The 12376-nt window shown below is 35.0% G+C and overlaps 1 long non-coding RNA gene across 1 annotated transcript in view; it reads left to right on the forward strand.

Moving 5' to 3' along the window:
• Positions 1 to 12376, forward strand: part of LOC116652899 (uncharacterized) — a 123152-nt gene that overhangs the window by 94114 nt on the left and 16662 nt on the right. The window lies entirely within an intron of this gene.

Raw genomic sequence — 12376 nt, forward strand, 5'->3', positions numbered from 1 at the left:
AGATGATATCCATCACCCTTCTCCAGTCCACTGGTGCAGTTACTCCATCATATTAAGCAGAGGTGATCATGAATTCCTTCATGTGAAAAAAATGGCACCCATAGACATTCATTGACATTAGTTGAGTATTCCTGGAGTCTAAACAGTGGATGCGAGCACAGTGAAACAGTGGTTTGTGTGTTTCAGTAGTAGTGACTGCAGTGACGGTGGGTCACTTCCACTGGGGCAGATTTTTCCAAGTGCAACATGCAGGCTCTTGTTCACTGCTGGTGAAAATGAATAGCTAATGGTGGTGACTGGTGAAAAATAGCATTTTTGCAGCCAGAAATTTGCTGTATCAAATAGTGTTACTGTGCCTTTGCTTCCACTGAAAATTACTTTTCTAGTGACTTACTTATATTAAGCTTGTGAAAATAAAAAAATGATCACTTCAAAAAGTGATTGAATAACCCACTAACTCCCACTGAGGGCTATCAAATACAGAGACGCTACCTATATGAGAATGTTTCTCACTTAAACATTTTTTGCAAGCTAAATAACATATTTGAAAACAGTAGTAGTTAATTCATAGACCAACAACTAAACCTTTCAATAGCCTCTTCTAAAGGTATCCAGCCTGAATGCTAGGCAGACCTACAGCATCATTATTTCAGGCAGCCAACTGCTACAAGTTAACTTGATCTTGTTCTTTGCTGTGGACCTTCGATGGGATTTCTAGCCAGTTCAGGTATTGTGTCCGTCACTTCAGCCAGATGGATTGCACTTAGCTCCAGTTCATCAAGTGCAAAGACCTTTGCAAAGCATGTGACTGGAGGAAACTTCATCCCAGCATGGGCTGATTGAAACTTTCCTTTTTCCTGGATTGTGTCTCCTTTCTTTCCACAATGGGAATCAAGTAAGTTCTTCCAAAATTTATTTTTACAGGAAAAAAAAAAAAAAAAAAAAGAATAAAAAAAAAGGTAGTCTGTATGGCCGTTTGATTTGTCTCAATGACTGTAGTTGTTCATAGTCCTGGACTGCTTCTTTGATATTTCTGTTAAAAGATCATCACCTATAATCTTGGCTGGCTGAGATCCTTGACTTTGCAAGTGGATTCCTGCCCCATGATACCTTCTACAAAGACATGACAAAAACTGGGATATCATGTATAGAATGTCTGAACGTGTTTAGCATCATGAGCACTGAGTGTTTCTGGCATGGATAAATCAGGAGGTATGTCTCAGAGTAGATCTTCAGTCGATTTAAAGGTTGTTTTGCTGTTGTCAGTCTCCTGATGAGTTCTGTGCTCATCTCATGGGATGCTTTTTCCTTACAGATTTACTTTATATCAGTGGCTTTATCTTTGCGTTTTTTTTTTTTTTGATGTGCGTGATGCAGCTTGCCTTCTGTGTGAATTTACTGAAAGTATGTATTGTCTATTCTATTAGAAAGCTAGACAGCTAGAAAGCTAGATTCTATTAGAAAGCTAGACAGAAGTCACCTGTTGTAACCCTCCTTCTTCCAGTACTTCTCTGTGTTAACTGTAACAACCTCAGTGCAATAGCATGTCTAGTTTTCTGAGTTTTTTTTACTGACAACATGGAGTTGTCATACCTCAGAAAGATTTTACTGTACATCCCTAACCCTTGATCATAGTCTTTCAGGCTGTTACAGCTTTGTATTGCTGGGTTTACAGTTCTGCTGGCTTTACAAAGAACATGAAGATAGATGGGTCATTGATCTAATAACATGACTGTAACTAATGCAGCTGGATGGCTAGCAGCTTTTTTTTTTTTTTTTTTTTTACTGCAGCGTGCATGGTCTCTTTATCTGTTTTAGTTCCATTGAAGATGCTCTCTTCTGCTGAAAGTCTATAATCTCTACTGTATATGTTGCTGTTTTTTCCATCTTTGGTGTCTTGACATTGTACTTTGTTGCTGGGTATTCTTACTTCTATGTTTCTATTTCTTTCTAAGTTCTTGACTGTGCTATCCATCATTCCTCCCATATCTTTTACACTTGACCTTAACTTTATACTACAAGTGGATAGAAAGGCTAATGCAGTATTGTAGTGTAGATATATTTGAACTATCTTCAAACTTGCCAGCAACAATGCTGAATAGAATAGAGGTCATTCAGTCCTAAGCAGTTCCTGAGATTCTCATGTCATTTTTCAAGAGTACACTGAGCTTTATGCTGCAATATCCTTACTGCTATGACTTAAAAATAACTTGACTTTGTCTGTTATTTTAAACTTGGCTAATTCAGTTGCTCTTGTATTTTTGGAGGAGCTTGCTTATTGTGTCTAACAGCTCTGTTAGATTTCTGTGTTGGAGCTATCACTCCTGTTTGCTCATATTGCGACTCTTACCTAATTAAGGTAGCTGTTCTGTCCCAGAAGTTCTTATGAAGGTCAGCCTTAACTAGTCCATTTCATCTTTTTCTTCTTAGTTTCAAATGCAAAATTGTGCTTCTTACTCTCCTGAGGGTTGTAGCACTCATTAAACACCTTTACCAGCTGTAAGCATGTTTTGCAGGATTATTTCTGGAATCAGTCTCACTTAATTCTCATTGCTTCTTAAGTGAAATAGAAAAGACTCCTTTCATTAACTTGTTTTTATCTTCCATAGTTAATTCTGGATTGTGACTCGTTTCTTGTTCTTATTCATAATATTTGCTTTTCTTTCTCTTTTGTTTTTCTGGTCGAAATCTTGTTTATACTCTAGTCTAACCTCTGTTCTTTAGTCAAAGTTTCTTGTTGCTGCGTAGTTTGACTGTTTATTTATTTATTTATTTATTTTGGTTGATTTAGTCTCATTATTCATGGCTGTCAATGCTACCTATCGTGTACCATGTGCTCTTTAATAACCAAATGAATGTTTTTACTTTGTGTTTCATTTCTGTTATTTGAGGATCACCAAAAGGTAGCCATCACATGCAGAATTGCATATTTACTCAGCTTTACTCTCCAGCCAGTACTGATAAAAAAGAGATAAATTAATCAGTGGAGTAATAGTGTATCTTAATTCACTTAATCCTTTGGTATTTCTTTTTTTTCTAAGCTTCTTGTGAGAATGTCACTGTTTGGAGCTACTAGATGTAGGAAGTCTCTATATTATTTTTCTCAAGATAGAATCTAGAAGAGAAATGCTAAGAAGAAATTTGCTGGAAAAAAAGAGAGAAATGAATTTAATGTAGTTCATACTGGCTGAGGCCTTAATTCGGAACAAAGCCTCATTACCTGTATTTAAGTTTCATTCCACTTTGTTCCGTCTTTTCATTGAATGGAAAATGATTTACTTTATTTCCTAGACAAGATGTTTCTAGCATGTCCCATAAAAAATAATTATAGGAAGAGAGAATAAAAATAGTCTTGAACAGATACTGAAATTGAAAGACAGACAACATGTCTGGTCCTGCAGTTTCCTGAATGAAGAGTTCGATGCATATCTCTCTCATTCTTTTATTTCTTTGCCTATTTTCTTGTCATTGCTTTTAATTCTTTCAGGTTCCGTCCAGATATAGCTTCCATATCTGTACAAATACTTGTTTTATGCACTGTAAAAATAAGTGAATAGTTTCATATTTTGTACTCTATGAATGAGAACTCAATGCAATGTTAAATCTTCTTCATATTAGATTTCAGTCACTTTGATTTTATGCTGAATTGATTCTTCCTGTACTCAAAGATCTCCTCAAAATATTAACCTAAAGGGAAAGTTACTATCACTGTCTGCATTGCACTCTGTTGTTCCAGGTGTTGCAGTGCATGCTTTTCACCTGGCTTTTCTGGTGTCACCTGAAGTATCTGGCACATCAGACACCAGAAAAGAAACAGAATGTGCATTTTAATAGCTTTTTCTTTTGTAGTGATAAGACTTGTCTTTAAACAACATTTGTAAGGAGCCATTTTCATTTCATAAGATCTTTGGATAAATCAGTTCACAAAGAATGCAAAGATGTATCCTTAAAACTGTGTTAATGTTTAGAATCTAATTTTATGATAACCTCTTTTTAGGCTCTGAAAGCATTTATCTTATTCCTAATATATAATTTGTTTGAAACTGATGAAGTACAGTAAAATAGGCTTGGACAAATTTGACAGAATTATATCCAGACTTAGACCTTCATCACTCTCTTGACTGTAAACGTGCCTTTCCCCAAATACTTACTGCCATTCTGTTTATACACTAGAATGTTTATATACTATAGAATTCCTATTCTACATCTCATTAAGGTCTTCATGCTTCAGTTTTACTATTGCCATTGTTTCCTGTATTGTGCATTGTCATACTGTTTGACATCTATCTTGGAATACCACTCTGCTGTTTCAGCACTGTCTTACTATGTCTCCTTTGAATCAGGGCAAAGGGCTTTGCTCACAGTGTGTTCTGCTTAGGTGTGTCTAAAAAAAAAAAAAAAAAGTGCATTATATACTATAATAGACGAAGAGATTGTTTATATATATATATATTTATATATAAAATACGCTGCAGATTATTACAGTTATAGAATGCTGTAGAGAATACTAGAGTTACTGAATTTAAAATTGAAATAAAGTTGATAATGCTAAATATAGAGTAAAATATTTAATTCAAATGGTTACTTCAAATTTCACAGCATAATTTGAAGGAGTTTTTTGTTTTTAGAGTTCTTTAGAATATTTCTTTAAAGCTTTGTCATAATTGATATATTCCTTTGAAAGACATCACTTACAATGAAACAGCATTTTCTGATAGAATATATTTCATTTAAATAAAATAAACTTCCTTTAGTTGTGACTGAGTAGAAAACCCTACTAAATCTAGTTTATATGTTATCATTATATCAGGAAATTATGAACAAAGGTCATACAATCTTCAATGTATTTTTAATCAATCTAGACTTCCATAGCACTTCTCTTTGCTGTATTTTCAATCTAAGTAGACAGAACATACTGAAAATCATTTTACCTTATATGCTTACTTTTAGAAGAGATTCTGTTAATGCTTGTGCTGGAATTTCTATATGAAATATGTAATTTGCTCTGAAAGTAATGCCTCCTATTTGTTTCTGTGGAAACCACAACAGATACAAAGAGCACAAGAACTCACTGTGCTTACATCTACTGTGTGGTCTCCATAAACATTCATCAGATACGAATAAATGTCAGTGGGTTTAATGTTTTCTCATGGAATTCAGTGGCATGGCTTTACTTCATACTTATTTCCACGTCAGACACCATTTTGTCAGACTGCCCCTCTGCTGCTGTCTATCACATGGCAACAAAATGTAATGGAATGTTGGTGGGAAGGTTCAACCTTTACTGCCATACCAACACTGTGTTTTCTTTGTGAGAACATTACTGAGATTTTGCATCTTACAACCCAGACATCTAAATCTGTGTGAACTGCAAACATGCTACTATTGTAAGGATAAGTGTTACTGAAGATTCCACACGGTATTTTTGGAGGGACTTACTTACTTACTTACTTACTTATTTTCTACTTGTCAGGCTTATACCACATCCTTAAAATGGTGACTAATGTCATAAATTATTAATATCTCTCCTTTTGATTAAGTGCTATTAAGTTGTTATATGTTCAACACTGTAGTTATGTTTTTACTCAAAATGTTTGCCTTCATATTTTTCCTTCTTGCTATGTGCTCATCCCCTAACCATTTTGAGAAGGAAGGAGAAAAGTGGTAAGGAGCCAAATAGTGTCTTAGGAGAGAAATAAAGCAATTTTTTGTAAACCAAAATTTCAGTAGCCACACTGCATTGTACTAATGTTAAGAATTAATATATGAAGTCGCTGGAAGTGTGACTTTTTTGCAGCCTCAATAAAATAACATCATGGCTTTTCTTTGCTGTAAAATATTTGTAAAGCTTTTTATATAAACACATTCTGAAAGGGCTTTTATGTCAATATTTATTGTAGAGAGGTTTTAATATCAGCATAACTTTCAAAGGCTTTTGGAAACTATAAATCCCTTATCAATGTGGTTTCTAAATTTACTATGAGCTTTACAGCAGTGCTATAAAAAGCAGCTGTAGCTGCTACACCAGAAAGAGCAAACTGCAAAACAGAAAGGGAGCCACCATTCAAAATGTCTGAAAGTTGGCCCGAATAGCAATAAATGACATGTTAAAAACAGGTAGTGTTTCAGTGCAGCCCAACCACTGCAATTTGGTTTGATTTCCTTGTGGTTCCTAAATTGATAGCTTTGCTCTTCCATCGAAGCTCATACGTAGGAAACACATCTGGCTCAGTGGCAGAGTGCATTCTTCATGATTCCTCTCTGTTTTTGCAGTAAAGTGTTTTCTTGTTTGTTTTATTTTTTTCATTGTAGAAAGTCTGTTTGGTGCATTCTTAAGATAAAGATGCATTACTGGCTGGGACTAAGTACTATCAGTGCTTCCTGTGCTTCCTCATAATTACATGCCCTGCTCTTCTTACATGTGAAGTGACAGATATATGCAGCATACCATTCTTCATCACATCTCTCCATTCTTCCTGGTAAAAAAACAAACGCAGAAACAAACTGAAACAACATGAAATCTACAGTGACCAATTACTGTTCATTGTTTTTCCTTTCTCATCGTATCTGAGAATATGAATGCCTAGAGTTTCAGGATCTTTTACTCTGAACTGTGCTCAACAACTGGTATATTTGAAGGTAGGCAGGGTGCCAGATCTGGAGGAGACAAGGTTAGTTTAAGTGTGGAAAAGGGGCTCAGACCCTAATACTATAAGAGGTAAAAAAGGAAAGAGAGGCCATGAAGGTGCTGTAAATGGTTGGAAAAAGGATGGTGTGGTTTGTGATGACTAAGTGTAATGCAATTCGTGGATATAGGGAAAGGTATGTTTTATTATTGTATGATAAGTTTAAAAGCGTGTGCTTACCTTCTGCCTTTCCTACATACCGAAACACTTCTGCAAGTAAAGTTGCTACAAGGTTTTTTCCAATGCTACTGTTATTTAACAAATTCCTTTCTTGGATCAGATAATTATCCTTAGAGTGCCTTTTGAAGGCTCAGTGTGAACAGGGACTCCTGTGGCATTGTAGCTCCTTTGAATCTCAAGCACTGTGTTGCCATGACATCCTCCCTCCAAAGTGAAAAGATTGCTCTGCAACCCTGATCCTCTCCATCTAAATTCTCAAGTTAAATATGAATAACACTTTTCAGTAGGAAAATACTATGCTTTTCTTTATGCATAAACGATTTAAGAGATTGTTAATTGTTAAACAGATCTTAAGTAAGTCATAGAGCATAGAAAAGGTAAATTAGTAAAGCACTAAGTTCATTTCATTCTATCAAGAGGTAAAGAATATATATTTCCAAGAATGTCCTTCAGTCATAATCTGTTGAAAATAACATAGTGTCTTTTGAAAACTAGTTGAATTCCAGACATTAACTGCAAGCAGAACAGTGTGTATTCATCTCCAATTTTGGTTCGAATCTCTCAGTGATTTTTGGTTTTGCCTTTGGCTACTGGACTCCAGAGGCTTACAATGTACTGCATGGCTTTCTCTGTGAGGGCAGTAGAAGCTTTCTGTCTTCATATATATATATATATATTTTTTTTTTTAGTCTATTTTTATTTTGCAATAAGCCAGGTGCAAAATACTTCTTAGCAATCCATAAAGTTTTCTAAGCTTTTATCTACTGCTCTCATTGTTTTCTGACCTTCCAGTTTATAAAGTCAGCAATGAAACGTAGGCAGGTATTGCATGATGCAAAAGAATTTTCTCACTTAGCCCGCTTAGTGCTTGTCCAATGTGTCTTTCAACAATAGACTTGGTCTGTTCATTAACTTGTCTACTTTAAATTCATCCCTGCACAACCTTTTGTAAATTTTAACTGTGATATTTTTATGTTTACTCTCTAATTACAGGAAAAAAAAATGTATAACGTGGGGTACATTAATGATCTACATAGAATCTTCCTGGAAATGCGTCAGTTTGGTGTTGATGATTGCTGATGGCAAACCAAAAAACAGTTTTTTGAGATGTTTTTTGGATGCTTGCTAATCTACTTAATTTTCACTTGGATCATATTTTGTAGTTTTAATGTTGAAGAGCAAATTTCCATGAGTCAAATGGCTCATGAAAGTACATTTCTTCTCATATGGAATATGGATGCCCATGTGTCATCCTGTGGCTGCAAAGCAGTGGTTTGAGGTGAGGCTGGTGGTAATGTGAATCTAATTTTCCCTAGTTCAAGTCTCTTGTGCCCATGTGGGTAACTGATAAAGGATTTTCCTGTCTCTATATGGATACACAGGTTGTCTTCCTGTTTTCTTCCCATCTTGTTGAAAAAGGGCAGTGGGAGTTAATTAGCTCATGGTGGGCATCTGGTGGCTAACTGAGGTCAGCCCATCACACTTATGCACACGAATAAGTCACGTTTATTAACTTCTAAAAGAATCATTTCCTTCTAGAAAACTTTCTTTTTACCACTCAACCTACTTCTCCATAATTTTCAGTCCTTGGGAAGAATATGGGTCTGGAAATTGCATTCCTTTAAAAATAAAAATTACACTACATCAGTGTAGTATGCTTTGCTACTGATTAATTTGATTTTTGATTTCTTTTTCCAGGTGTGCGTTTTTGTTGCATACATACACACATATATAAGTGTGTATACTTGCATGCACATAACTATACATATATAAAATAAAAGTATCGTTAAGAAAATTTAAGATTAAGTCTCCAACTGAGACTATTAAATAAGAATTTTGCTTATTAAACCAGCATTTGAGATTGAAATTTTTCAAAATAATATATCTGATAGCATGCTCAATGTTTTGTAAACATATCAGAGAAAGAATCCTTCCAATACTCTGCAACTGCTCTTGTGGGTTTTTGTTGTTGTTGTTGTTGTTATTGTTTGTTTGTTTGTTTATGAAATTCAAAATGAATATGAAAAGTTTCTGAGCAGTATTCACCTGTCCCATAAGTATTATCTGTCTACCTAAATTCCTGACAGTAAACGTTCAGGATGAAAAGCATTTTTGCAGCATTTTACAGCACAGACAATCTAAAAAACTTGCCACAGATAAAATTTAGATGCACTGAAGTACACTTCATGGGAGTGGACCCCAGGGAGTCCTACTGTTGTTACTGGGGCAAGTACAAGTGCAAGGATCTAGCAGAATTACTTCCAGGTTTGACAGTTAACGTGTAGGTTTTATTGATGATAACCCAGTAAAATACATCATAGTTATACGCTGTTGTTTCTTTTAAGCATGTGGTTAAATCATAGGTTATAAAGAGATGAAGAAACATTTGTATGTAGGTTGTTCTAAAAGTAATGCCTCCCATTTATTTCTATGGAAACTACAACAGGTAGAAAAAACACAATAACATTATTTGATAGAGCAAATTGTCATCTATAAAATGCTGTTTTTCAACACGGATATCATGCTCACTGTGCCAACATCCTCTGTTTGGTCTCCAGAAACATTCAGCAAGTGTCAGTGAATGCTGGTGCAGTTTTTTCTGCACCTTTGCCTCATATTCACTTCCATGTCAGACGCTGTTCTGTCAGACTACACTTTTGCTGCCATTCATCGTGTAGCAACAAAATATCATGGAGTGTTGTTGGGAAGGTTCAACCTTTACTTCTGTACCACCAGCATCCACCTCTGGTGTTATTGGTCAAAGCAGTACAATAATAGGTATTGATTTCAGGGCAGCTCTCATGTTTAAGACCACAAGATAAGGATGGCAAGGAGTAAGTTCTTGAAAATCCCTGTCAATTATCATCATTTACTTCTGTGCATAAATTCATTGTTTTATGTACTGTGCATATTTGCAGATCAGAGACTTTCTGCTTCATATGGTTTTGAGTATTGTAAGCAGTATGAACAGAACAGAACGTTATCAGAATTTTTCTTAAGATAAAAATAAATTAACTCAGTTACTTATTTATCAGGGCCCGTGTCCATTTCCATAATGCAGTCTGATGGAAATAAGGAAAGTTTTTCCCTAGAGTGACTGCTGTTCCCACTCAGCGCAACACTGAAAGTTTACAAGGTAGAAGGCATCTCACACCATATCTGAACTGTGAATTGCATTTGAAAATAGCTGCTGCTTTTCCTTCTGTGGAAATTGGAATTTTTGTACATTATCTTGGTAGTCTGATCTGAGATTGTTACTGCTTTCCTGTGAATCAGTGTCTAAACAGTGTCATGTGCAAATGGGGAAAGAGAACGTGTTAACTGGAAAATAACAGAGTATTGTGGATTGAAATCTACTGCCTGAAAGAGCATGAGAGCCATCATGTTATTTACAGGGATGAGCATTCACAGTAGTAGAGACTTGGATAGCCACTACTGTCCCAGTTTTCAATTAGTAATGTATTTAGCAGCTCTCTACAGCTGATTTAACTGGTATATTAATCTCCACTTCTGCTCCTCACACTGAGTCCTGAGAAGTTCAAAGGTCTAAGAAGTTCTCCCTCTTCAATCTCCCTCTTCAAATCATATGCCTTACACACTTGCTTGTCGATAAAAAAGAACAGAGATGAATAGTTACAGACTGATAGCTCTGTAATCCAATTGTATGGATTGCTTAACTAGGTCTGATAAATGAGAGGGGAGGCTTTAGGGGTGAAATTAGTTCAAGACAAGAACGATGTCAAGAGTACTCAACACATACTCAGGGCTGGGGAGATGATGTGGTAACACAAAATGGTGCATGAATATATTCAGTGGTCTAAATATTTGCGCTACCATGCAGAACTACCAAACAGAACTGAAGAAGGTGTTTAATTATGTAATATCCAGATGTAGATTGCTCATAATCACTTATTTAATCTGTACAAATGTATTTATATATTTATATATGTATGTACATCTCAATTTTATTTTATTCCTTTTTTTTTTTTAAATTTTATTTTATTTTTTACATTTGCTTGTTAAAAATGTAGGATTATAGCACAAATACTTTAGAAGTTTGTGTCATTAACTATGTTGGAATTGAAAAGTTGTACATCTAAAACTTAGTACAATTTTTACAGAAACTCAGTTGTTCCAGAGATCTTTTAAATGATTTTGTGGAAAAACAACAGCACAACAACCTTTTTGAAAGTAATTAAGAGGCAAGCAACTACCCAAAGAAAATACAAACTTCAAGGTTCTTCGCTACGGAAGAAAAAGTTATTACTCTTCTGTGCTATCACTGAGGTCAGCATATTACTTTTATGGTATTCTCAGTGGGCTAAGCAGTTTACAAGAATTCATAAGAAAAGGTCACAGTTATAATCTCCAGGGTTCTTGAAAGGCAGTGAGAAAATAGAGGACACAGTTTTGTCCTATTCTGTGAAGGTTGTCCAAATGTTGCCAGGCTTAGGAATTCCTCAAAAAACAATCGAACCAAAACAACAACCAAACTGTGGGCAGACTGCTGGCACACTGTTACTGTGTGTTCCAGTCATACATTGGCATATGTGAATATTTCAGAGTTCGCTTAAACTTACCGTCAGTCCTTCAGATCAACTTGAGCACTGTGCACAGTTGAAACTGTATTTAGGAAAAACATTAATTTCACTGGAAAACTTACCAGTTCTGGAGTCGCTGTACAACCTCCAGTTTTACTTAGAGCTTCTTCTAAAAGATGATACTATAAAAACATAGATTGCTGATAGGCAGAATATTTTTGCTGTAAGTTAAAACTAGCTGGTAAGCCTGTCTGGCAAATAAATGGAAAATGAGGATCAGGAAATTTTACACCAAGCTAACTCATTTATGTTTCTTTTTAAAAATGCTACTAAAATGGCTGCTATGTTTTGTGTTGTAGCTGTCAAATGTGTAGAAATAAGCCTGTTATTTTCCTGTTCTTTATTATACACCCTTAATTTTTTTTTATTTATTTTTTATTTTTATTTATTTATTATTATTTTTTTTTGTGAATTAGTCTTTGGTGATGAATAATATTGGCTTTTTCATTGTACAGTTCCATTTGTTAATGCCTTTTCTCAGTTGTCCTCTGTTTTAATTGTAACAGCTCTAGCATACCTGTGAACTATACAATGGTTTGGCTAAGAAGTAGGTCTTCTCTAGAACTTGCAAAAGACTAAGAGTTGCAATCACTTTAGAAAAGGGAAAGCACCAGAGTTGTAGCCCCTGTTGCCCTGCTCAGGTATTATGATTTGGCATGTAGTGTGTTGTCATATAGGCTTTGTCTTTTGTGAGGTCATCTTTCTGTCTTACTGAAGTAATTGCAGTGTACAAGTTAGCATAGGTTAAATTTAAATTTCTACACCATGATAATTTGGGACTCAAATGTATCTCAGATGATACATAATTTTTAACAAATCCTGATACCTATTTATAAATACTGTATATATTAAGAAAAACATTTTGTATGGAAATTCATTACATTTTTTTTTTACTTTTTTACATTACTT

Source organism: Coturnix japonica, chromosome 2 (assembly GCF_054131305.1).
Source record: "Coturnix japonica strain WE chromosome 2, WE-NBRP24, whole genome shotgun sequence".
Lineage (NCBI taxonomy): Eukaryota > Metazoa > Chordata > Aves > Galliformes > Phasianidae > Coturnix > Coturnix japonica.